This window comes from Castor canadensis, chromosome 1 (assembly GCF_047511655.1).
Source record: "Castor canadensis chromosome 1, mCasCan1.hap1v2, whole genome shotgun sequence".
NCBI classification, from domain to species: domain Eukaryota; kingdom Metazoa; phylum Chordata; class Mammalia; order Rodentia; family Castoridae; genus Castor; species Castor canadensis.
This window is the reverse complement of record NC_133386.1, coordinates 43,774,197-43,798,448: the sequence shown is the minus strand read 5'-3', so window position 1 is coordinate 43,798,448 and position 24,252 is coordinate 43,774,197. Positions and strand designations below refer to the sequence as shown.

The following is a 24,252-nucleotide window of genomic DNA, read 5'->3' as shown; positions in this document are numbered from 1 at the left end:
AATAAATATATCACCCCAATTCACTGGAAGAGGATCTAATTGAGCAACATTAAAACAATTCCTTTGTGGCCAGCACCACAGCAGGAGCTGGGCTCTCCAACACATGCCAAACCCAATCTCTGTGCATAAATATTTTCAAATTGCCTTGTTAAAGAAAAGAGGAAACCCATGCAGAGTCACACATGGTCCAGATGCATTAGATCAGAAGAATGGTCAGGGATGCTGTTTTGTGAATGATAGAATATTCCTATTACTTATAAAGGTCAGCATGAGGATTACATCATGAGGGAGACAGGCACAGACAGGATACCCCTGGGAAATTAATGGAGCACTGCAGAGTGGAAGCAGAAAACACCTTGCCCCATGTGCAAGTAGGCTAGAGAACAGAGGAAAGCCTCTGCACAGATAGCCTGTAATGTAAAGTTAGAGATCACCCTATAGGTACAAGAGTATTCATTAATCCTCATTTTCACTGAGGAACATCCAGACAAAAATGTTTGCGAAACCCCCAACATTTTGTTGTCTGTCCCTCACTCGGTCTGGAAAATTTCAAGTTGGACTGTGAACCTGAGATTGTCTAGATTTGTAATTCAGGCTCCACTGCTTATATCTTAATTGTGTAACCTTGGGCAAATCACTTCCTGCAGTGTTGCTTCTTATTTATCAAATGAAGATGTTATTAGTATGTACCTTATGTGTGTTTTAAAGAGTTAAATAGTTAATATGTGCAAGAGATTCAGAATGATGTGTGACACAGACTAACTGCCACTGTTTTGTAAATTGATGATGATGATGGTGGTGGTGTTTATGATGAAGAAGAGGAAGAGGGATGGCTACAGGAAGAGGAGGAGGATTTCATAGGTGAAAATCCACTGTTGAAGGTTTTCTCCTCAACAGTCTTTTTTTGCCAAGTTGTTTGGAAGCCACCATTTTAGCCCAGATCCCAACTTTTAGAATAATTGTTGATTTCTTATTCCCTCTGATTTCCAGTCATCAACCAATTAATTGACAAGTTCTATAGACTTTTTTTTTTTGGTAGACCATTTATGTTTCTTCTATCTCTTACTCCATTCCACTATTAGAAGTTTCACTGTAAGTTTGCTTTTCACCTGAATAGTTAGTTGATAAGGACTTCTTGGTCCTACTGTTCCTCTAGTCCATCCACTCCATGATGTCTTCACAATGCTGCCAGCCTGGATAATGTAAAAACATGTTTAGAACTCTTTAGTTGCTGCCATTGTCTGCCAACTAGCACAAAGCCTTCAATCCAGCACTGGGAGCCTGGGGGAATTCTGACATGCATTTCTAGACTTAGTCCTTTTTATTTATTAATGTAGACTAAACACTCTGTTCAAACTAGGTTTCTCACAGTTACCCAAACTTTACAGATTTCAGATTGTTCTACTTTAAGCTGTATGTTTCTACTTTATACTGTATGGGCATTAACCAGAATTTCAGTTTCCTCTTCTGTAGAATGGAGACAATAATAGATTATTTTGTAGGATGGCTCTGATGATTATAGGAGTTAACACATATAAAGGATTTAGTCTAGTGCTTAACATAAAGCAAGTTCTTAGTAAATGCCAGTCAGGATGAGTGCTATTGTTTATGCTATTTTTTCACATAAAACTTCCCACATCTTTGCTTCTTTTTGACAAAACAGAAACCATTCATCCAATCTGAAGTTTCTCCACAAACCTTGCCCATTTCTAAAGTCTTTTCTTCCTCTATCCAGCCAGATGGTTTCTCTTCCTCCTCTGAACCCTCATGTACCTCGTCTACCTTTTGTAAAAGATTCCCCTACATGTCCTACAGATTATTTGCACTTAAAGAACATCTTTCTGTAGTCATCCTTACTTAAAAACTACTATAAAAATTAACTCCTTGAAGATGGGACTTCTGCTTACTCATCATTGTATCAACTGTAGTCTCCAGTGAGGTCACATTGAAGATCCTTAACGTCTCTTTAATTGGTAATTTAAATCTAATGGATGAATTAATTCTTAACTTTAAGAGTTAAGAATAAGTCCACTTTGCTGGATTACCTGTCACAACTCCCAGGAACCCTACATTTTGAGAGGATAACTATAAATACATGCAAAATACTTCTTAATGCCCTCAGCTGCTAAAGGGCGAATACTTAATAAGAAAGCTTGTCCTTAGACAACCATAACATTGTCTCAAATTTTTAGGAAAAACTTTCATATTTGATATATCACCATCAATAAATCAAGATGAAAGCAGTTCACGTGAGAACTTTGTTTACACTCCTTTACACATATTAGAGGTGGTGGTAGAATGAATCACACCATAATTTTTTCAGTATTTAGTGCCGTAATGTTCTTAGTTGATCTCACTTTTTTCCTCTTCCCTGACAGAGATTTTTGCCTAAACTTGCTTTAATTTCTTCCTGCTATTCTGCCTCTACCTGTTTTTCTTTCTTTTCTTTTTTTTTTTGTAGGCTGGTAGAGGAAAGTTTAAGGAATGCAGAGGATCTCCTTTCACGGGAGATGCTCTGAACTACATTTCCTTATTTCTTCTTCTCCATTTGCTTCTAAGGTAGCCACCTGTACCCTGCAGAAGCTTGAGCTGTGGAAATCAGCTGACTCCCTGCTCAAATGAAAAGCTACACACTTCCTCTTGACAAAGCAGGGGGACAACTTCTTTGGACAGTTACACTTGGATACCGGGGTCTCCAGAGCCCTCTTATGTAGACTAGGCCTCTCTGGGCAAGATTTTGAAAAACCAGAAAGGTGAGATAATAGGGATAAATTTGTTTATTTTATGTATGGTCTCTAGACATGGATAGTTTAGAATCCATGCCTCATGCACTGGGTGAGGACAAATATGGCTCGACCTAAGGAATGCATTTTGGATTTAAGGACTACTGAGTAGAAACTCTTCACAGTAGAGTCAAGGGATTACTTGTACTTAACTTCTACTGGTAAAAGGCCAGGTCACAGTGCCTCTTACATGAGTCTGCTACAGATTCAAGATTGAAAATTCTTGCCTTCCACAGGTAATAGAATCCCTTTAAAGATATCTCTCTAATGTATTTACTTTCCAGACAGCAAAATGCCAGTCTGCTAACAGATGAGTTGTTTGTACGTTAGAAGTTTACTGTTCCAGTTAGGACATTCTTGATGGCATTTTATATTCTCTTTGCAGTGCGACCAGCTGATTCATGCTGTATTCTGAAGGTTATGAGTCTCCATGTGATGTTAAGAACTATGTGTCTGAACCATTAAAGAAGAAGTGTATAAAATGCAGTGCTGCTCAGTGAAAGTATATGAACCAGAAGTATTTCATTTTATGCCATGGCTCTAGTTATATTTGTAGAGCTTTTGAGCACTGGCAGTCCTTTTACTTTCTTTCACTTTTGGAGTTATAACTGTCTTTGCCCAAAAACATAGAGCCAGGTCGTTACCAGATAAACTCTTTATTAGATATATTTTAAATTCAACTTAAAAATGCCACTGTTTACTGAGTTATTGTTTCAGGTAAGATTGTCTGCAAGATGTCAAGAGGATAACAAATTGATAAAGGCATGAGCCCAGCTTTTTGAGAACTTAAAAGTATGCCAAAACATAAATCACATGGCAGAATGTGTTAAATATTATTAGAAAAGTACAGAAAAGGCTCAGAAAAGAGAGAAATATATGTGTTTTGGAGATCTGAAAAATCAGCATGAAAAATCTCTCTTGAGGTATGAATTGAAAGGTAAGTAGGATTTGAACAGGTAGAACATTACCCAAATGGGTAAAGGAATTTTTGGAAAAAGGAAAACCATGGATTCAGGCACAAAATTTGGGAAAGTATGAATAATAGGTGGTCTTGCTGAGTTACTGGGTTCTTGTAAAGGAGTAGAAGAACCTATGTCCATTTAAGTTAACTGCTCTTCTCTCTACCTAAGGAGAAATGATCTAACCAAAGACTACATTTCGCAGATTCACTGGGAATAGAGGTAGAAAGGATAAGTCATTTCCAGTCTTTTCATGCAGGTTATGTTAGCTATTGACTCCTAAGGTTACCTAGATAGCCACATCATGAAGTTTGTACAGGATCTGTCAGCTTGAATACTGAAAGACTAAGGGGATCAGAGTACTTCCTACCTTCCCCCAAGTACGAACATAAAAAAAACCAAAAAACAACCTTTTATTCTGTTAAGCCACTGAGATATTAGGTTTTCTTAAGACAGCTTGTGTTTACCTTAACCAATGTGGTAGTTAAAAGAAGGACCTGGCTCCTGTGTTTGAGAGAGCATACTGCAGTGGGAACAACTCTGAACGGGAAAACATGGGTTTCACTTGTTCACTCATTCATTCATTTCATATTTATTGAGACTTCTACAGTCTGTCATAACTTGAACTAAGTGCTGGAAAAACTGTGATTAATAATGCGTAGCTCATGGCCCTATGGAGCGCACAACAGAGTGGAGGAGAATGAAATAGCACCAGGCAATGATGAACTGTAATGCCTTATTTTCCAAAGTGTGGTGCTCTGACCAACAGCATCAGCCTTACTCAGGAGCTGTTGGAAATGCAGAACCTCAGGCCCTACTCTCACATTAGTGGAATTACCCACGTAATTTTAGCAAGATTATTGAGTGATTTGTGTGCAAAATAAAGTTTGGGAGGCACTTGTAAGTGGAGTGCTGTAGCAGGGACACACACAAGACAATGTCTTGTATCCAAAGGAAGAATACTTGGCCAAGACTTGAGAGGTTCCTTGATGGCTTCCAAGACAAGATGAGGACTGGATTGACTTCTGAGCAGTACACTTCAGACATAGTCATTGTGTGTAGCTAAGTAAGCCACTTACATTCAGCTTTGATTTCCTTCTCTGTGAAAACAGGGATGATATTCCAAGATTGTTTAAAACATCAAGATGTTCTAAGGTTGTTTTGAGGCTTAAATGTATGGAAATGTGCTTTGAGTGCTCAAAAACTGTATATGAATGGAAATTTTTTACAATTTCAACTGTAGTTAGAAAAATGTGTTCTTTGGTATAATAATGCATTTTTAATACTGTTTAGTAAGAAAAAATGATCTAGAATGGATTTTTGTTTTGATTAGATGTAGAACTGAAAGAGAATTCTCCCTCCTACTTGCTGCCAAATAGTATAATACCTGAAATATTGGCCTAATATCAAGGCCAAATAGGGTGTCTGGGGTGTGGGGGTGGAAAGTGTATTCTCTAGGGGCAAATGGGTGTGGACCTCAATCATGTGTGCCGTTGTATAGAACTTATCCCAAAACATAAATAGAGGTAGTTTTTCTGCATAGAAAAACATCAATTCCTCAGCACAAATAGAAAAAGTCAAATCAGGGAGTTTATTCAGAATTAATAGAGCTAACGAGGATTAATGAAAAATAAACAAAGAACAATCATTAATTAATGATGTTAGCAATCTAGTAATATAGTCTCCACATGGAACTTCCTCTTTCCCAACAAGTGTTTCTAGTGTTTATTTAGGTGTTAGTCAAGGCTGTAATGGCCAAGCCACACAAAATGAACTATGCTTTTCTACTTCTATCGTTTTGCAATATGCTTTCCTTTGTCTGGAGTAGTTTTCCTTTTCTGGACCACTCAAGCCACCTGAACCATCTAATAATTGCCTGAGAGAACTCAGATACCATGGTTCAAACAGTATGAAGCCGTTATTGACCAATTCAGCCAGTTTTGACTCATCTTCCTCTGGGCTCCAGGCAGACAAGAAAAGTGTATTGAATTACGCTGTCTTCATCATTTGATGTGTTTATCTAACATCTGACCCTGCCAGAACCTGAGGACTAGCCTGTGGCTTACTCATTTCCTATCCCAAGCATCTGTCACAGCATCCCACAGTAGTATGTCCTAAATAAACATTTGTTAGATGAATATGAGAAAGGCTAGCAACTTTAAGAATGAATAAGTTAACAAAACATTCCTACTGACACCAATAGAAGCTTAGTTACTTGCTACACCTCTAAGAAAGGGAATCCCATCAAACAGTCTTCTAAGAACAGCAATAAGAGGTAAATGTTCTATGTAAAATATGCTTACATATGAATGTGTACATAACCTTACATATTCTTGAATCTCAAAATTCTACCTAAAGGAATTATCCTAAATATATTAAGAATGTGTGCAAAGATCTAGCTACAAAGATGCTATTTTATACTGTTTATAATAAAATCTGAGGATGAGGTAAATGGCTAATGGTTATAGGTTATTTCAATAAATTATGACAAAATTAAAGTGATGATGTAAAATGTGTTTACTAACTTGAAAAGATGATATCAAATGTAAAACAAAGGTTATCAAACACTGTATTTACTAAGTTGCTATTTTATTAAAAAGAAAAAAATCAGCTGCTTACAAGGGGAGGTCTGGGAGGGAATGAAATTATGAATCATTTTGATTTTTGTGATTTTTGCCTATAACTGCTGAATTTTTCATACTCAATTATACGATCAACTTTTAAATTAGAAAAGTAACTATAAGTAGTTATGGTGGTACTGGGGTTTAAATTCAGGGTCTTGAACCTCAATCCTCCTACCTCTGTCTCCTGAATAGGTGGGATTTTAGGCATGCACCACCATGTCCCACATGTTTTTTGAGACAGGATCTTGTTACCTTATTATTATTTTTTTTCCCCTATGCTGGTCCCTAACTGTGATCCTCCTATTTTTGTCTCCAGAGTAGCTGGGATTACAGCTGTGCACCAACATGTCGTGCCCAGGAACAAATATTTTTAGAACAAACCATACCTTTTAAGGCTTCTGCAAAGCCCCATACCATTTAGCAATTCACCATATTCTTTTCTTTTACATGTGTTCCTGCATCAGGGCTTCTTCAGAATATTACAGGCTAGTGAAGAGAATGGATGGAATTAAAGAGCAGGAGGTCTAGGAACTGAATTTATTCCATTCTTACTTTTCAAGTTTAGCAGTTGAATTTAAGCATTGGAAGTCTGTGTTTGGCTGGATTGGTGTCTTCTGGGATATAGATAACAGGACTTGCTGTGGACAGGAAGATGTGAGCCAAGTGGCAAAGACATTGGCTAATGAGCATGTCTAATGCAATTCTGAGATACAATAAGGAGCAGTGGATGAGAATAGAACAGCAAAAACTTGTAGTCTTTAAAAGGATGTGGCTTTTTTTTTCTCTTCAAGAGAATGAGAGCATGGCACTGGAAGCAACAAGGGGGAGAGAGAGACACTAACCACATCTATAGATCTTGAGGTACATGAAATGTGAGAGAATAAAGAGGTGCTACTTGAGAGTGTCAAGGTTGATATGCAGTCCTAGGAGAGGCATGTTCTAATTAAGAAAGGCAATGGGTGTTGTTGGCATTAGATCTTAGTAATCTTATACCTCAAGGTTAAGTGGAGGTCATCACCCCAAGAATTGAAGACTTTCATGTGAAGCTTTAGAAAGTAAGTTATTTCTGAGGAAAAATGTCAAGGAAGGTCCCCCTTGAACACAATCCCTGTCCTAGAGTCATTCCTACTCTCTTAGTTGGTACCTGACCTACCAAGCCAAAATTCCATATCTTGAAGGAGTTAGATTGTGACTCTTATGCAACAAGGATTTAGAGATGGCAGGTGAGTGGCAAGGAAGAGCTGGAATGGAGATGATGTATGAGATTGACTTAACCAGCTATCAAAATATGGAAAAGGTTTACTTTTCAGACACTGGGAACAACATGAACAAGATGTAACAGTGAGGAAGAGTATATATGAATATTATAACATAACACTTTTTATATAATTAAATTGCTTCTAATTTTCCTAGTTCATTTTTAAAATTACATTTATTACAGTATAATTTACATAAAATAAAATCTCCTTTTAGGGTATAGCTCAAAGACTTTTGTCAATATGTAATCATGCACTGATATTATAATCAAGATACAGGACAGTATTGTCTAATGGAAATATAAACCACATTTGCTATTTTTAATTTCTAGTAGTCACATTAAAAGTAAAAATAAACATGTAAAATTAATTTAATAGTGTATTTTATTTTAAACCAAATATATACATCTATCAATATGTACTCAAAATAAGTTACTGACATATTTTACATTGTCTTTCTCCATATATCTTTGAAATATGATTTGTCATTTATGCCTATGGCACATCTCAATTAAGACCAGTCACATTTCAAGTGCTTAATAGTCATTTGTGTCTAGTTGCTGTTGTATTAGTGCAGATACCTTGTGCCCTTTGCAGTCAATCTGTTTTAGCCAATCCTGCCTGACTCCTGATGATTATCGATCTATTTTCTGTTCTGTATATATTAGTCATGGTTCTTCAGAGAAACAAAGTACAGCTGTACTATATTTCCTTATCTGTTCATGGAATTTAGGCTGTTTTTGGCCATTATCATTAAGGCTGCCCTGAGCACTCACTTATATAGGATATTGTTCCTAGCTCATTTTCAGCAAATATTTAAATTGTTTTATCATATACAATGCGGTGGCTGCAAGTAACAAAAGTCTTTCAAATTTACTTAAAATAAAGAAATATATTACTTTATTCGCAAGTCTCAGAAGAAGGATGCCTCTTAGGGTGATTAATTCAACTGATAAAAAATTATCATTAAAAACTAGACTCTTTTTCTTTCCAAGTTTTCATCCCTCTTTGTTTTGGTTTTTTTCTCAAACTAGCCTCATTCCTGATCACAAGACAACTCTGAAAGGGTCAAAGCACTTTTTATAATTTGCATCTGGAATGTCCCCCAAAGACACATGTATGTGACTTGGACCCCAGCATAAAGTATTATGAGGAGGTGATGGAGCCTCTTAGAAGCAGGGCCTAGTGGGAGGTCTTGGTCATTGGGAGGCCTGGCCTTGAAGGGACTGTGAGAATCTGGTCTTTTTTTCCTCTCTCTGTTTTCTGGCTTCTGTGAGGTGAACAACTTGCTCCACTATGTACTCCCACCATGATGTATTGCTTCTCCACAGTCCTAAGCAATGTAGCCAACCAGCCATGGACTGATACCCCTTGTGAGCTAGAACAAACCTTTCTCTTCTTTAAGTTGATTGTTTCAGATAGCCTTTGGTACAGTAAAGGGGAACTAACTAACCCAGAGATTTTTCTTTGTTATTTTTTTTTCCCCTGAAGATCAAAGAATCTTTCCCAAAAGTTTTCCAACAGATTTTGTCTCCCTACTCACTTCCTAGAATTGAGCAGTAAGGACAGTGGGAAACCTTGGTTAGCTTGGAGCATTCAGAACCTACCCTTTTGGGATGAAGCTTGTATAATTTCCCCTAAAAACACATGACTGTGCAGAGAAGAGTGGACACTGGAACAAATTTGGAATTTGCTAGGAGGGAGAGTGCATTTGTCCCATACCACTTTCATAGTGATCCCATTGTTCCTAGTATATGACACATTTTCCAAAATATTTTCATATACACGTTCCCTATTCACCAAAAGGTTAACAAAAACAAAAAGAAGCTTCAAACTCATCCTTTAGAATAGATAAATGAGTATTGTATTTGTTCCTTCTTCAAGATTAAGTTCTAAATTATTTCAATTATTTATTCAATAATAATCTGCTGAGCCCCTATCCTATGGAAGGCTTTGTCAAGAAAATAAGGAAGGATAAAATTAAGATTCTTGTTCTGATCACTTTACAATCTCGTTTAGGAGACTAATGAAAAGTGGTAAGTTAAATAATCACCAAAGATATAAACAGTGGTTCTACATAACTGTGCAGAGCTGGCACAAGCAAGATGATGGTTAATTGTTAAATGACAGTAAATACTGGAGTAGTTCTGAGGAGAACAAGATACCTGTGGGCTGGAGTGGGCTGAGAAAACTTTTCAGAAGAGGAGGGATTATAGATGGGTCTTGACAGTACGTATTTACACAGGCAGACAGGAGCAAGGGAGGGCCCCAGCTGCAGCATCAGGAACTATTTGAATAAAGTGTTAGAACAGTATAATATTTGCTTATATCCAGGATGTAAAGCAGTATGTTTGAATAGATTTTTCCACCCGTAATTGGATAAGCATTTTCCATGTACCTATTATGTCCCAAGCACAGTAATAGGCAAGAGGGACTCGGTAGGAAACCAAATGGATAAAAATTCTCAGCCTCATAGAGGCTGTTTTCTAGTAGAGGAAAGTAGATGGAACATAAATAAGAAAAATGTATCCAATGTAAAATATAATAGAGAAAACTCAGGGAAAGAGCAAGGTGGGTCCAAGGGAAGGACATTGTGATTCTAGGGATGAGTCTAGACCTGGAGGTCTTCACTGACTTTTCTGATATATATGCAAAAGCCACAGGGCAAAGTGACCTCAGGGTTTCAAGGTAGGTCATGGCGGAGATGCTGTCAGTGATAGCAAAGGGTGGGGAAGAGGTCTTGGCAGGAAAATGCAGGGGTTGAGGCCCTGACTATTCCTGTCAGTGAGATGAGACCTAGGGAAGGCTCAGACTTGTACTGAGCTCATGGAGACCATGCAGAAGGGGAGGTTGGGAGGGATGGGCTTATTTTTTGAGTAGTGGGAGTTAAGGCTGGAAATACAGGTTAGAACAAGGTTGTGGCAGGGTTTAATAACCAGGGTTGAGCATATCGAAACTGGTTGACAGCACCTAGGAAATGACTAAAATCTTGGTGGTTTTCATGTCCGCTAGTAAGCATGGTAAAAGAAATGTATACACTGGGTCCTCTCAATTATATCTGAAGTAGCTTTTAAGTTTTTTGAAGTTCCTGATGTGTTATAAAACAGAAGGAAATCCAAAATAGGTTAGCTAAAATTGTACCTAATGCTTACATTCAGTTAATTAATTCTTTTATCGGACCATTATATACTAGTAGTTTTCACAGGGTATTGACAAGATTTATTAAAAAAATAGTTTAATTCAAAGTGTACTTTTGGTAGTAGATTGTCCAAGGTTGTATAAGTGCCTTCTTTTAGGCTGTCAGTATATCTCTGCATCTGCATGTGTAGCCTTATTTGTTCATAACAAGCCTCAACCTTGGGCTAAATTTCAATTTTGCTAATTTTCTGGTTGTTCATTTTTGGGTCTTTTATTATTCTCTGACCTCTTCTGTTAGTGTTCTTTTGCTGATTTTTGTTTGTTTAACAACTTCTGACTCACCCATTGCTGTTGTGACTCTTGTGTTCATCTGTATCACAATTTCCTGGTTCCGGCTCCTTGCCTGGTTCCCTGACCTTCTGCCATTCACAACCTGGCATGACAGATGGCCATAGACTAATGGCAAGGGCACTCCATCAGAAGCTTGGCTCTGCAGTCAGTTCAGACACGTGTCAGGCAGCAGAGAAGAAGACTTGGATAGGCAGCACATGCTTTTCACAGCTCCTGTATGATGCCAGTTCTTGGCTGGACTGTTTATTGTCCACCTAAACAAATCACTGTAAGTGAAACTTTGTGTAAGTAGAATCTCCCTTTGAGACATCCTGCACATTGTCTTCAGTGCACATTTTTGAAGTACACAAATCTGTACTGAGTATTATAGGGGATAAAGCAATGACATGACACTTTCACAGCACTGGAGAAGCTGAAGTCTAGGATGGAGATACTCAAGTGAGTAGCAAGTTGTAAGTCAAGATGGGTGAAGTCCAGTGGCAGGAATCCAAACTGAGCCTCAGGAAGCACCCAGACAAAGCTAGGAACTTGATCATGTGAAGGATTCCTGGATGGTTTTAGACTGGAGCTCTGTGTTTGATTTGTGTGTCTCTGAGTCTTGAGAACCATGCGCATGCCAATTAGCTTCTGCTAATCGCTTTGAATTATTTAGCAGGCTCATGATTTGAGCTTTACATATATTCACCACAATAAGGAATTTATCTATTCTGTAAATGAGAATCAAAAATGAGTCAGATTTATGGAAGAGGAGATGACAATATAAAAAGGGTAAAGAAAAATGGCTCATTATGATAAAATTATAGCTTAGATTAATCAATAAATATAAACCTCCAAGGTCAAATACTATGCAGACTATTTTTATTATTCCATTATCATGGAACCACTGTTCCAACTTCAATACTTCTTTGTCATCTGACCATTTTAGGTTATAACTCTTTCACACGAAAACAGAAATGTCTCTCCTTTATTACACATATGGCCAGGACCGATCAGAAAAAAAGCTATGGAAAAAAACTTTTTCTTTGAAACTATACTTCATGAACTACTTGAAATGTAACTGATATTCCTATTCTTATCAAAAGAGCAACTTTTTGATTAAAAGCAAGCAAAAAATGACAACTTTAATTCCACAGGAAAAAGTATAGGTAGATTTTCTTTGTAAAATGTAGGTTTTTAATACCAGAAGGTTTTTAATTTTTCCTGCTAATATTGCTCAGAGAAAGGCTGTACTTATGAATTCATGTAGATGGGCATGGGCATGTGTAAACGAGTGCCTCGTGCTCACCTGTTGGGCTGCAGGTATATAGAATAACACATATCCTTATATTTCATGTTGTGAGTCTCAGAATGAACCCTGGTGTACAGATTAAGGTGTACAGCCTGCAGAGCTTCATTTTTTAACTGTAATTTCTATTTCATGTTCCTATTTTTCTGAGTGGTATAAATTTAATCTTATTTAGTCTGGGGGTTCTTCCCTGTATCCCTCAGGGCCACGACTAGGGTCTCATGAGCTCTACACTGTCAATATAGCTTGTCCAGTCCTAAATACTGTCTGTCCAACCATAGAGACATCACAAAAGATGTCCCTTATTCCTATTCTGAATTATCTTAAGGAACCAATTAACATCACAAAATATCCCAAGCATTCAATAATTTATTGTTTTGTTGCAGTTCATTCTTTTAGTTCTCATTAAGTATTTATCCAAATGTCCTGTACATATGTAATGTGTCCGTGAAACAGTAAATACCACCTGAGTTTCATTTTATTTGTAGATATACCTGATAGAACCTTCCTAAATCTTCATGGAAGTAGATACAGATAGATATTAATAAACCAAAAATTAGATAACTGATAAATTTGTAAATTTAATTATTTATAATCTTATTTCCTCTAGACAAGATATCAGGAAGAAGAAGAAATGCTTCTAACAGAAATGGGGCAGTAATATATCATTATATAATAAATAGATAAAAAATAAATCATGTAAAGTGTTTATAGAAAATTGTTAGACCTGAGTTGCAAATTTAATTCTGAGGATTTTAGTGGCTACAGTGAAGAAGAGGTCACCATTTCCTGAGGCATTCATGTTTCACCACAACACTGTTCAGAGGTAGCACCATGTGCCCAACATGGCAGCCTTAGAGAGGGGTCTCTGGTAGATCTTCATACATGGGACCTTATGATTTTCTGGGCATTGCCCTTAATGCCATCCTTAAAAGTGACCTAAGACCAACAACTGCAGTTCATGAAAGTGATTTTAGGAGGAGCCAAACAATGTTGTTCAAGTACTAAGTTCTTTGCAAGTATGGCTTGATGGGCCAGGGGTGTTACCTGAAATACAGAAGATTAAAAGTCATTCAGTTGAATTGAACACTTCAATTTGTGATTGGATAAAGCAGGCACAAGCATCCAACCATAACACACCTAGGCATGATGGTGTTTACAGGTCCCACTACCATTAATCTAGTTATTGACCTAGTTTGAGTAAAAGAATGACCTTATGACCTTAAAGTTCAGCGCAGAGCAATTTTGGAGCCCAGAACAAGCAGAATGAAACATACTCACCACCTGTGTGATTTGCAATGTGGCTTTCAGACAGTGCTATTATCAGCAGGTGCCATCTGGTTGCTGCCTATTTTTACTAGTTATTTTTGCAGTGAGGTGCTGAGCTCACTTGTTTCTGTCTTGCTGGAAGGGGGTGTATACTGTAAATAAGTAAATGTCACATATCTTAAAAGGAACATGTTTTTACAATATATATTCTTATTTGCTTCTAAATTCTAAGTCCTGAATTTGGTGGTTTGAGACAAGTGTCTAAGTGGTACTTTGTAGTCACCTCCCAAAGTAAGCTCGTTAGAGCTTTAGGGATATCTCCTGTTTCAGTTCCAATCTCTAATTTTTTTTGGCAGCACTGGGACTTGAATTTGAATTTCTATAAGCACAGGTGTTTATAGAAAATTGCTAGACCTGAATTGCAAATGTAATTCTGAGGTTTTAGTTGCTAAAGTGAAGAGGAGACAATTTCCTGAGGCATTCATGTTTAAGAACAACACTGTTCAGAGGTTGCACCATGTGCCCAACATGGTGGCTTTAGAGAGGGATCTCTGGTAGATTTTCATGCATGGGACCTTATGATTTTCTGGGCATTGCCCTTAATGCCATCCCTCAGGGCCTCACACTTGCTAGGAAGGTGCTCTTATTGCTTGATTCACTCCCTTAGCCCTAGAGATACAATCTCTTGTGCCCTATTGACTCTGCTATGTTAGGTATCTGAGAATTGGTATATAGATACAAATTGAAAAAAATAGTTTTTTGGATGTGCATCATCTTGACAGTTTCCTGAGATCAGAAGGATTTATTAGCCTTAGGTATATAATACTTCAAAATATTATACTTTCAGATATTTTAGAGTTTTTTCCTTTAAATATAAGAAATGCAAAGAATAATCATCATACTTTTTTTTAGTATTTTTTATTTATTTAATTTATTCATATGTTCATACAATGTTTGGGTCATTTCTCCCCTCTTCCCCCACCTCTTCCTTCCCGCCCCCTGCCCATTCCCTCTCCCTCCCACCCCCTCCCTACCTGGCAGAAACTATTTTGCCCTTATCTCTAATTTTGTTGAAGAGAGAATATAAGCATTAATAGGAAGGATCAAGGGTTTTTGCTAGTTGAGATAAGGATAGCTATACAGGGAGTTGACTCGCATTGAGTTCCTGTGCATGTGTGTTACCTTCTAGGTTAATTCTTCTTGATCTAACCTCTTCTCTAGTTCCTGGTCCCCTTTTCCTATTCCAGTTGCTTTAAAGTATCTGCTATAGTTTCTCTGTGTTGAGGGCAACAAATGCTATCTAGTTTTTGGGTGTCTTACCTACCTCATACCTCCCTTGTGTGCTCTCGCTTTATCATGTGATCAAAGTACAATCCCCTTGTTGTGTTTGCCCTTGATCTAATGTCTGCATATGAGGAAGAACATACAATTTTTGGTCTGTTGGGCCAGGCTAACCTCACTCAGAATGATGTTCTCCAATTCCATCTATTTACCAGCAAATGATAACATTTCGTTCTTCATGGCTGCATAAAATTCCATTGTGTATAAATACCACATTTTCTTAATCCATTCATCGGTAGTGGGGCATCTTGGCTGTTTCCAAAACTTGACTACTGTGAATAGTGATACAACAAGCATGAGTGTGGAGGTGCCTCTGGAGTAACCTCTGTCACAGTCTTTTGCGTATATCCCCAAGAGTGGTATTGCTGGATCATATGGTAGATAAATGTTTAGCTTTTTAAGTAGCCTCCAAATTTTTTTTCAGAGTGGTTGTACTAGTTTACATTCCCACCAACAGTGTAAGAGGGTTCCTTTTTCCCTGTATCCTCGCCAACACCTGTTGTTGGTGGTGTTGCTAATGATGACTATTCTAGCAGGGGTGAGGTGGAATCTTAGTGTGGTTTTAATTTGCATTTCCTTTATTGCTAGAGATGGTGAGCATTTTTTCATGTGTTTTTTGGCCATTTGAATTTCTTCTTTTGAGAAAGTTCTGTTTAGTTCACTTGCCCATTTCTTTATTGGTTCATTAATTTTGGGAGAATTTAGTTTTTTAAGTTCCCTATATATTCTGGTTATCAGTCCTTTGTCTGATGTATAGTTGGCAAATATTTTCTCCCACTCTGTGGGTGTTCTCTTCAGTTTAGAGACCATTTCTTTTGTTGAGCAGAAGCTTTTTAGTTTTATGAAGTCCCATTTATCTATGCTATCTCTTAGTTGCTGTGCTGCTGGGGTTCCGTTGACAAAGTTCTTACCTATACCTACTAACTCCAGAGTATTTCCTACTCTTTCCTGTACCAACTTTAGAGTTTGTGGTCTGATATTAAGATCCTTGATCCATTTTGAGTTAATCTTGGTATAGGGTGATATACATGGATCTAGCTTCAGTTTTTTGCGGACTGCTAATCAGTTTTCCCAGCAGTTTTTGTTGAAGAGGCTGCTATTTCTCCATCGTATATTTTTAGCTCCTTTGTCAAAGACAATTGGTTATAGTTGTGTGGCTTCATATCTAGGTCCTCTATTCTGTTCCACTGGTCTTCATGTCTGTTTTTGTGCCAGTACCATGCTGTTTTTATTGTTATTGCTTTGTAATATAATTTGAAGTCAGGTATCATGATACCTGCAGCATTGTTCTTTTGACTGAGTATTGCCTTGGCTATTCGTGGCCGCTGGTGTTTCCATATAAATTTAACAGTAGATTTTTCAATCTCTTTAATGAATGTTATTGGAATTTTGATGGGAATTGCATTAAACATGTAGATTACTTTTGGGAGTATCGACATTTTTACTATGTTGATTCTACCAATCCATGAGCATGGGAGATCTCTCCACTTTCTATAGTCTTCCTCAATCTCTTTCTTCAGAAGTGTATAGTTTTCCTTGTAGAGGTCTTTCACATCTTTTGTTAGGTTTACACCTAGGTATTTGATTTTTTTTGAGGCTATTGTAAACGGAATTGTTTACATATATTCTTTCTTAGTTTGTTCATTATTAGTGTATAGAAATGCTAATGATTTTTCTATGTTGATTTTATATCCTGCTACCTTGCTATAGCTATTGATGATGTCTAGAAGCTTCTGAGTAGAGTTTTTTGGGTCTTTAAGGTATAGGATCATGTCGTCTGCAAATAGGGATATTTTGACAGTTTCTTTACCTATTTGTATTCCTTTTATTCCTTCTTCTTGCCTAATTTCTCTGGCTAGGAATTCCAGTACTATGTTGAATAGGAGTGGAGATAGTGGGCATCCTTGTCTCGTTCCTGATTTTAGAGGGAATGGTTTCAGTTTTTCACTGTTAAGTATAATGCTGGCTGTAGGTTTGTCATATATAGCTTTTATAATGTTGAGGTACTTTCCTTCTATTCCTAGTTTTCTTAGAGCTTTTAACATGAAATGGTGTTGGATCTTATCAAAGGCTTTTTCTGCATCTATTGAGATGATCAAGTGGTTTTTGTCTTTGCTTCTGTTAATGTGGTTTATTACGTTTATTGATTTTCATATATTGAACCACCCCTGCATTCCTGGGTTGAAGCCTACTTGGTCGTGGTGAATGATCTTTTTGATGTGCTGTTGAATTCGGTTTGCTATTATTTTATTGAGGATTTTTGCAGCATAGTTTATTAAAGAGATTGGCCTATATTTCTCTTTTTTGAGGTGTCTTTGCCTGGTTTTGGGATAAGTGTAATACTGGCTTCATAAAATGTATTAGGCAGTTTTCCTTCCCTTTCTGTTTCGTGGAACAGTTTAAGGAGGGTTGGTGTCAGTTCTTCTCTAAAGGTCTGATAGAATTCAGCAGAGAATCCATCAGGTCCTGGACTTTTCTTTTTGGAGAGACTCATGATTGCTGCTTCAATTTCTTTTTGTGTTATAGATGTATTCAGGTGATTAATATCCTCTTGGTTCAGTTTTGGATGTCATAAGTATCTAGAAATCTGTCCATTTCTTTAAGACTTTCGAATTTATTTGAATATAGGTTCTTGAAGTAGTCTCTGATGATTTCCTGGACTTCGATGGTGTTTGTTGTTATCTCCCCTTTTGCATTCCTGATTCTACTAATTTGAGTTTTTTTCTCTCCTCATTTTAGTCAGGTTTCCCAGGGGTCTGTTGATCTCGTTTATTTTTTCAAAGAACGAACTTTTTGTTTCATTAATTCTTTGTATGATTTTTTTGGGTTCTATTTCAGGGATTTCAGCTCTTATTTTTATTATTTCTCTCCTTCTGTTTGTTTTGGGATTTGCTTGTTCTTGTTTTTCTAGGAGTTTGAGATGTATCATTAGGTCATTGATTTGGGATCTTTCAGGCTTTTTAATATATGCACTCATGGCTATAAACTTTCCTCTCAGGACTGCCTTTGCTGTATCCCATAGGTTCTGGTAGGTTGTGTTTTCATTTTCATTGACTTCCAGGAAATTTTTAATTTCCTCTTTTATTTCATCAATGACCCATTGTTCATTAAGCAATGAGTTGTTCAGTTTCCAGCTGTTTGCATGTTTTTTGACTTTACTTTTGTTGTGAGTTCTAGTTTTAATGCATTGTGATCGGATAGAATGCGTGGTATAATTTCTATTTTCTTTTATTTGCTGAGACTTGCTTTGTACCCTAGGATATGATCTATTTTGGAGAAGTTTCCATGGGCTGCTGAGAAGAATGTATATTGTGTAGAAGTTGGATGAAATGTTCTATAGACATCAAGTAGGTCCATTTGATCTATGGTATATTTTAGATCTAGGATTTCTTTATTGATTTTTTGTTTGGATGACCTATCTATTGATGATAGTGGGGTGTTAAAGTCTCCCACTACCTCTGTGTTGGAGTTAATGTATGCTTTTAGGTCCTTCAGGGTATGTTTGATGAAATTGGGTGCGTTGACATTGGGTGCATATAGGTTGATAATTATTATTTCCTTTTGGTCTATTTCCCCTTTTATTAGTATGGAATGTCCTTCTTTATCTTGTTTGATCAATGTAAGTTTGAAGTCTACTTTGTCAGAGATAAGTATTGCTACTCCTGCCTGTTTTTGGGGGCCATTGGCTTGGTAAATGTTCTTCCAGCCTTTACCCTATGCTTATGCTTATTTCTGTCAGTGAGATGGGTCTCCTTTAAGCAACAAATTGTTGGATCTTCCTTTTTAATCCATTCCATCAAACGGTGCCTTAATTATCATACATTTAATCAGCATTAACCAAGGATGGCATTCCGTCATATTCTGTTCTAGTTCTTTTGTTGTGGGGGAGTTGGGTGATAATTTGTGTATAATACAGTATATCTCTTAGATGTGCAGTATGAGGGATTTTGACCTTGTATAAACTAATTTAACAACCTCCCAAACATGATATGTGACAGACCCATGAGTCTCATTCCACTTTCTGCTCTATGTCTCAGAAAGTGGACCACCACTTTCTGATTTTCTGTCACTCTATGTGCATTTTTCCTGTTTTTGAACTTCCTATAAATCAAATGATCCAGTATATATTTAGTCTCACTTTCTTTTACTCAGCGTAATGTTTTTTATATTCACCCATGTTGGTGCATGCTGCAATAAATTGTTTCCATTGCTGAATGTAATTTCATTGCATATCTTCATTCTCCCTCTATATGTGTGATATTTGGGTTGTTTCTAGTTAGGGCTATTCTATTGTGAAGATTCTTGTTCAAATGTTGTGGATGAAACATATTTTGTCTTTGTTTTTCTGGGGATGAGGTAGTGATAATGTAAATGCTTAGAAATGGTATTGCTGGGTCAGAGGATGGGCGTTTATTTAACTTGAGAGGAAAATGTCAATTTTTTCCCAAGTGGCTGTAGCATTTTAAAGCCCCACCTGTAATGTGTAGGAGTTTTAGTTGCTTCACATCCTCCTCAACATTTGGTATTGTCAGTCTTTTCAATTACAGCCATTCTGGTGGTTTTAATTTGCATTTTTCTTGTGACTAAAGATGTCAGCTACGTTTTCATGTGCTTATTGTGCATTCCTATAGCTTTTTTCCTCCAATGCATCTATTTAGGTCCTTTGCTCCTTTTTTTGCTGTTTTTGGTTGATCTTTTTATTACAAAGTTGTAGGAGTTCTTTATATTCTAGATACAAATCCTTTGCCAGATATATGTATCACAAATGTTTTTTTCCAGTCTGTAACTTGACACTTTTATTTTTGCCTATCCTGATTTGTAAATCAATGTTTTATTTTAGAAACTTTTAAGTTTTAGCTTTTATCTTTAGGTCTATGATTCATCTTGAAGAAAATGATTAAGTTAACCACCCTATACGGTTTCTGATTCTTTCTTTTTTCTCTTCTCTCTGGATAGCCAGTGATCACAGAAGCAATTATTGAGATTTTCTTTTATCAATAATTTGATGTCTTTGTTGAAAATCAACCCACTGTTTCAGTCAGGTCTATTTCCAAATTCTCTCTTCTGTTACTTTGAACTACATGTCTATACCAATATATATTTGTCTTTTTTCCCTATTTTTATTTGGCTTTCCTTTGGTGGTACTGGGGTTTGAACTCAGGGCTTCACACTTGCTAGGCAGGCACTCTTACCGCATAAGCCACTCCGCCAGTTCTACCATTTTTATTTGGATATGTCCATTATGCAGGGGAGATTCATTGTGACAATTCTGAATAGATATATTTGTCTTATACCAATGCAATATCACTCTTTCCGTATATATTTTCTCCAGAAGATTTGTACAAGAATCTTTACAATAGTATGAACTAGAAACAACTCATATGTCACACATTAACAGATAGAATGAAGAAATTCAATGAGATTCTATTCAGCAATGAAAATTTTGTAATTTTTAAAATTAAGTTGGGGTTAGGTGATCTAAGTTATTTCAACTTTGCTTTTTCTAGATTGTTTTAGCTATTGGGGATGATTGTATGTCTATGGAAATTTTAGGATAGGCTTGTAAAGTTTTATAACAAAATCTGTTAGGATTGCATTAAATCTATACATTTATTAGAGAGAATTGACATCTCCTAATATTGGTCCCTCTATTACCATGGTATATCTCTTCAGGTATTTAGAGCTTTTAAATATTTTCTCAATTTTTGTTGTTATTGTCAGTGTAAACCTTATGCTTTTGGTGCTATTACAAATAAAAAGAAAATTCCCTGTCCAATTATTTGCATTGTATAGGAATAAAACTTATTTTGCATATTGACTTTGTATCTTACAATATAGCTAAATTCACTTTGGGGGGGGGTGTTGTACCAGTGGGAGGGGAGAGAAGGTGGGTAAAGGGCATGGGAGGGTGAATACAGTTCAAATACTATATACACATGATGTAAATGGAAAAATGAGGCCTTTTGAAGCTATTCTGGGAAAGTGGGGGAGGAGATAAAGGAGAATGATGGAGGGGGTGAATTCAGTATGATACATTTGATACATTGTAAGAACCTTTGTAAATACTCCAATGTACCCCCCCAGCAGAACAATTTAAAAAAAAAATTAAATTCATTTAGCAGTTCTAAAAGTAGCTTTGTAGATTTCTTAAGCTTTTCTCCAAAAAAATAATTTCATCTGAAATTAAAGGCAATTTTACAAAATCTCTTTTAATGTTTATATCTTATGCTTCATTCATTTCTTGTAAAAATAAAGATCTTTTTTTTACTTTTTCATTTACTCAGCCTCTCTTTCACCTTCCTTTCCCCCATAGCTACATGTTACCTTTTCCATGTTCTTTTCTAACCCTGAAACTTTCTTCATTCTAAAGATGTCCCCATCCTCATTCTTCCTCAGCTTAGTCATTTTCTCATTTATAATCAGTTAGCATTTTCAAGTATTCATGTTGACGAAGCTCAGTGAGGTGCCCTTTCATCTATGACTAATAGAGAAAATTAAAATACACATTTGAGGGGGGGGAAGCCTACACTTCACAGCCAGGAAATAACAAAATTCTAAGTGGGTAGTGAATTTTAAAGAAGGGAATTTAGCACAAAATTACCTGAATAAGTGAATCACAAATAGATCCAGAAGTAACTATTTATTACTCAGAAGTTCCAGGCTATTTCTAAGGGCACCTTGACATTGCCTAATTGTGCAGATTTAAAAGTCCTATAAATTACAAGTCATTGAGATAACGGTTTTATTTGGTTCATTTGAAACGATAAATTGATATAAAAATTTTATTCATTGCAGCGGATGCTCCCTCATATTACAGAAATTGCAAGGAAGACCTCTCCAACCCTGAAGAAAATACAAACTGATCACTGTATACAACTTGTAAGCATAATTTTACCTTAAAATTTATAATTGATCTAATTAACCAATTCATGTATGAGGTGATATTTTCTCTAAATTAATTCAGATTTGTTACAGAAGCAAGATCATCAAGTGATAAATTGAAATTGTTTTTACCGATATGTAGTTCATGAAACAAATAGAAATCTCTTTGATGAGAGGAAAATACCAATAAAATATGAAAGCACATTTACAAATCTATATACCTATTTATCTACTGATTTATCTATGACAGTTTGTATTTAAAATAAAATTAATTAGTATTAGTATAAATATACCAAAATTCAGTCTTTAGATCCAGTTAATTTTATTTCTTAAGATTAATGGTCAACAATGAAAAATTTGTGAAAAGGAAAAATGTGTCATGTATTTTAATACCTAGTATTATTTGTTCCGTTTTCAATTATATTGGCTGTCCTAAACATCCTAATGTTTAGCCCATATCTCCACTTCCCTGTGAGACTCGTACCATTTGCTCTTATCAGCCACTCTCCATTTTGGTCACTGTCAATGGTGTATTATTATTGTGTAACAAATCACTACAAACTTAGTGTTTTAAGATAGCATCAATTTATTCTCTCAGCATTCATAGGTTACAGTCCATATGGGCTTGATTGTGTTCTCTATGTGGGGTCTCTCACAAGACCAAAATCACAGTGTTGTTTGGGGTTGAGGTAGAGTTAGATCTGCTTCCAAACTTCTTGTAGCAGAATTCAGGTCTTTGCAGTTGTAAGACTGAGGTCCTTGTGTCCCTGCTGGGTGTTGGAAGGGGTTTGATCTCACCTAGTAGAGGCTGTGTTCAATGCTTTTTCATGCATCTGCCTCCTTTCTTCTTCAAGCCATCAATGGAGAGCTTCCTTTCACCGAATCCCCTTCATATTTCTGTTCTCTGACTTTGTTTCTGCAGGTGGTAGGAGAAGATTGTTTTAAAAGGGCTCATGATTGGGTTTGGGCTAGTCATATAATCTCACAAGTTTAAACACACCTGTAAATGTATTATTCAGTGTAATGTAGCATAAACATGGGAGTAACATGGGGAGGGGTAGAGATCATGGGGTCTACCTTAGAATTTTGCCTTCCTCACCCACCAACCTTCATGTACTCACCGATCACTTGAACATCAGACTCCTTATCTTCTGCTCTACTGCAGCCCCAAATTTTATGAGGGTGGCTCAGCATTTTTGCAGAGACTCTTACATATTTACCTTCAAGTTCCTTGACTTCGTTCCAGACCTTATTGTTATCATTCAGAAATCTGTACATCTGAAATCTGAAACCTGTATTCACTTTTGGGCAACTGTCTCCTAATCTTTTTATTATAATCCATGTTAACTTTGCCATGATACATAGTGTGAAGAAAAAGCCAGAATCTAGCAATGGGCAGAGTGAGGGATGATGGAAGGGTGGAGTTCAGCAGGGAAGTAGCAGGTAATTTACAGAGTTCAAGAAGTTGAGGCTTGGTGTCCATGCTTGAGAGTTCTGACCACATGACTTGGGCACAACAGCTGGAGCGTTTGGCCTCAATGATACTAAAATCAGTGGAGTGTTCATGTTTTGGCACCATGGGTCAGCTAGCAGGTGACAGCAAAGCAACTAGGTCCCATGTTGGGTGGGAGAGGACAGTCAGGATTTGGGTATGTTGTTAGCATTGGTGGAAGTCATTTGGCATTAAGGCAAGTTTGCAATCACAGTTTGGAATCTGCTGAAGAGCCAGGAGTTTGAGTATAGAACTGGATGTCTCAAAGGGGAGCGTGGAGCAAGGTGTGGCTCAGATGAATATGAGGCTGTGCTTTAGGTTAGCAAGATTATTTTAGGTTCCAGGTGCTAAAGTGATGATGCTTTCAAATATCTCCTGGGCTTGTAGGCTGGCAAAAAGGACCACATCAGGATAGGTGTACTGTCTAACCTCAGAATTCTTCTAGCTTAGATGGGGCTGGGAAAGGCAAAACCAGTTATCTCTCTTACTGAACTTCTCAGGCCTCTAGATCCTGCTCAGTCCTTTCTCCATGCAGGGGTGAGGAAGAGAATCTTCTTCTAGTTGGTCCCACAGGGACTCAGTGGGGTGTGAGGTCTTGAATGCTCTAACCCCTGATCACACCATAGGGGGTAAATAGGCATATAAGAAGTAATGTGGGCAAAACACAGAAAATACATCCAAACTCAAGAGCCTGTTGGTCTGTTTTCTGCTATAACTAAATATATGAGATTAGGTGATTGATTAAGAACAGAAATTTATTTTTTTATATTTCTGAAGGCTAAGTAGTCTAGTAGCTAATAAGCATCTAACAAGGGCCTTCATGTGATGTCATCCCATGGTGGAAGACAGAAAGGCAAGAAAGCACAAGAAAG

General features: G+C 36.9%; 1 long non-coding RNA gene across 4 annotated transcripts in view; it reads left to right on the top strand.

The window, feature by feature from the left end:
* Positions 1 to 24,252, top strand: part of LOC141423981 (uncharacterized) — a 313,617-nt gene that overhangs the window by 10,894 nt on the left and 278,471 nt on the right. For all 4 annotated transcript variants that reach the window (XR_012448756.1, XR_012448760.1, XR_012448755.1 and 1 more), the window contains one exon: positions 21,802 to 21,885. This is a non-coding gene — a long non-coding RNA (uncharacterized lncRNA). The remainder of the gene's footprint in view (positions 1 to 21,801; positions 21,886 to 24,252) is intronic.